This window comes from Dromiciops gliroides, chromosome 6, assembly GCF_019393635.1.
Source record: "Dromiciops gliroides isolate mDroGli1 chromosome 6, mDroGli1.pri, whole genome shotgun sequence".
NCBI classification, from domain to species: Eukaryota; Metazoa; Chordata; class Mammalia; order Microbiotheria; family Microbiotheriidae; genus Dromiciops; species Dromiciops gliroides.
This window is the reverse complement of record NC_057866.1, coordinates 10,085,265-10,089,182: the sequence shown is the minus strand read 5'-3', so window position 1 is coordinate 10,089,182 and position 3,918 is coordinate 10,085,265.

The following is a 3,918-nucleotide window of genomic DNA, read 5'->3' as shown; positions in this document are numbered from 1 at the left end:
GTGTCAGGAAGTGACGTTTGCTTGTGGGAGGAAGAGGGGGCGAGGCTGTCGGCTGGCGCTCTCTCTTTTGCCGGGACTCTCGTGGAGAGCGGAACAGGAGAACTGTAGCTCCCTGAGATAGACAGATGAATCTAGGCCTCTCCCTCTCCCTCTCGCTCTCGCTCTCTCTCTCTCTCTCTCTCGCTCTCTCGTCACCAAATTCCTATTCTCCTTAATAAATGCTTAAAAGCCTAACTCTTGCTAAAGCTTATACTTTATTGGTGACCACTCGTTAGATATTTTAGACAGCCTCGCTAGAGTTTTAGCCCCTTACACTTTTGACAGTTTTTTTTTTTAATCACCAGTGTCAGCACAGTGCATGGGATAGAGGAGATGCTTAATGCTTATTGACTGATACGTGGGGTGGAGTCTCGTTCTGCTCCTGAGGTGTGCAGTGTGACCTTAGGTTAGGAGCAACCCCTCCCTAGGCCACGAACTTCCATACCCATGTAGTCCAGGGCAGTTCCTCTGTCCTTGTCTCTGCTTTTGCCCATCTCCCCACTGCACCCTCTCACAGGAGAGGGGAGCAAGGTGAGGTAGAGGCTGGAGCACCTTCAATCACTAGGCACCTAAGCATGTATGCCAGGGGGCAGTATTAAAAAGACCCAGGTGACACAGTCTGCCCACAAATCTACATTCTCATGGAAGACTGTAGGTACAAATAGATAACCAGATACAGACAAGGAAACAAAGTAACCTCAGAAGGAAAAGTCTTAGTTGTTACTTCCAGGCAACCTTCCTGTCCCTCCTGACACACCCCCTGAATCCCTCAGGCTGCCCGATGCGAGTGGCCATGACTGCCTAGGAACCTACTTGAGACCATTGCAGGGATGCTGGGTAGAGGCTGCATTCATTGCTCCAACCCTGCAGGGCTCCCCTCCTTTGTCCTGCGGTAGCAATAAGGATATTGTGAAACTATGGAAAGGGACATTAAGGGATGTGTGGGAGATGTGAGGCAAAGGGGGAAGCCCCACCCAGTTAGTATCTTGTGAACTGGTACAGACATTTGATTGTTCACAAGTTCCTGGGGACATCAAGTACGCACCCCCCACCCCAAGAAGGGCTTGAGATTTGACTTGGCTGTGCCATTGAAACCTGTTGTTCTGGGGAGCAACTGATCTGGATTCTGAATGGTGGGAGCTTAGAGGAAACCATAGAGACCCAAGTACCTCATTGGTGCTGGACCAAAAGAGGAATAACCCTTAATGGCTAGGAGGAGACTGGCACAAAGCAGAGCCTGTCTTTGGATGGACATTTGTTAGCTCATCTGGGTGGATGGTCCAGCTGAGGAGGGGCAGTAAAACTGCAGGAAGTGAGGAAGTCCGGGTCAGACTGCCTCAAGGGAGCAAGGAGGTGTCTGCAGTGGTACTGGGTAAGGCTTGCAGTGGAAGCTACTGAGGAGGCTGAAGAGGACCTGGTCAGAGTGGACCAGGTATATAAGGGCCATTTACATAGCAAGGCTTTGAGGACCTTCCTATTCGTCTTATATTCTAAAATGAATTCGGGGATGGTGCCACCTCTCTAGTCAGTGATAAACCTGGAGTCTCATCTATGGAATGCAGACATGGTCCATCTGAGTACACAGCACATCTTTCCATTTAGTTCCACCATCTTCTTGGTCTGGTTTTATTTACAGCAAGAAGGTGAAGACTGATATGGTTCAAGGCCTCCAGCAACATGTCCGTCCATTGGTCAATGAAAAAGGACACCAAATGGCAGTCTAAAAACTGCCATTTTTTACATAGTCCCCTGCCCACCCACAACCCCCCTGGCAACTAGAAGGTTCACACAAAGAGTTACCCTCATGAAGCCACTTTACAAGTTGGCAGTGGAGGCAAAGCCTGTGACCTTGGCTCTAGTGGCCAACAATTGTCTCTCTTCCTTTATTTGGTTAAGGCACAAGCAGGCAGCTGGGGGGCACAGTGGATAGAGCACCAGATGGCTATGAACTTGCCTCAGTTTCTTTATTTGTAAAACAGGGATAAAAACAACAGCCACCTCCCAGAGTGACTGAGGATCAGTCAGAAATTGGTAAAGCACTTTGCAAGTGCTGAAGTGCTATATGAAAGCTAGCTCGCATCACAGTGGGGATGGGGATGGGGATGGGGATGGGGATGATGCCGATGACAACGACAACGTTGGTGCTGAATATCTCGAGGCCCTTCCCCATCGATGTGGTCCTTTTTGGGACACTTCCAGTTTGCCAAAGTTCTCATTTAAAAAAAACAGCACTTTATTGATGTTCCTCTTTTTTTACAGCAAAGATCATTCTTCTTCCTCTTCTACCCCCTAGTAAAATGAGGCTGGACAATTCCAAGTGTCTGAACGGTGTGATGCTGTATGCACACCCCGCCCCACCCTGGTGGAAGCACATTTTCTCACTGGTCACTTGCTTTCAATGACCCCACAACATGGAGCCCACCACTGCTAGCCAAAGCCCAGCAGATGGGATCAGAGGGGTACAGAGCAGGACTGTCCTCTCCCTCACCTTGGACCAACGGTCTCCTGGACAGTCACACTACATCATTGCCGGCCATTCGCCCTGAAGGCCACTTAAATCCCCAGTTCTTTCTGAGCAGCATGAATGTGCTCTGAGCCCTTCCCTGCATGGTGTGTGTGAAACTGGTGTCTGAACCCTAGTATAAGACTTTACGCTTATTGTGAGTACACACAACATAATCTGATTCACCCAACACTAAGCTGTCAGGCACTTCCCCTGCTGCCAGTCATGGAGGGGGTTTGCTCTCCCCACTTTGTGGATTCACTGAACCTTCCTTGATTTAGCAAACATCAGGGGAGCAACCGTTGTGTCCAGTCACACTGAGACTTGGGAGCACTTAAGAACCAACACGGGGGAATGATGACAAAGAATGTCAGAGTTGGGAAGGCCTTGGGATGGTTGGGCCTGGAGACAGGAAGTCCTGAGTTCAAACCCTGCCTCAGACACTAGCTGTGTGACCCTGGGCAAGTCATTTCATCCTGTCTGCCTCAGTTTCCTCATCTGTCAAATGAGCTAGAGAAGGAAATGGCAAAACACTCTAGGATTTTTGTTAAGAAAACTCCAAATGGGGTCACGGAGAGTTGGATAGGCCTGAAACCAACTGATCTATAAAATGGAAATAAATACCACACCCACCTCCTAGTGTTGCGGACGAAAGGGGGGGGGTAACGTTTTTAAGGTGCTTTGCAATCTTTTAAGAGACTGTTACTATTTGTTGTTGTCCTCACTATTCAAGCTCAGTTTTTTCCTGTTAGGAACTCGAGTCTCAATGTGGAGACAAAACGTACAGAAATGTTACTATTCGAGGCCAGTGTTTTATAAAGATCTGCACAGAGCAGTGTGGGCAGACACAGGGGCACAGACGGAGCTGGCCTTGGGGACTGTACACAGGTAAAGTTCTCCTACCCAAGTACACTGGAAACTACTCTGCCCTTTCTGAATTACGGGCTCATCCAAGCTCCGGCCAGTCTCCAAACACATCCTTCCTGAAGCAAAGGCAAGCATTCTCTTTAGAGGGAGGCCGACTGCTGTCTCCTTGGTGGGACAGCTACTCCACAAAAAGTTCACATGAGGTGTGAGTGCCCACTGCCACCTGGGGGCCTGCTTAGGCCTGACTCACGCTTGTGGAGCAGAATCACGGAAGATTCATGATGGCTGCAGATGCTAGGGAGCTATGGGGTTTTACTCTTAAACAGACAAGGGGAGCTGCACACTCTGGTATAGGGTAAATCCCAGTCACCTCTGGAGTTCCCCTGGAGTAGGCCACATTAGGCTGAACCCAGGTGTTGGCAGAATTCTTTTGGGGAACTTCAGTCTCTTGAGCTGGGTCTCTCTGTATCCTTCCTGCTCTGAGTGAAGTTGGCTGGGCTAACTGGCTT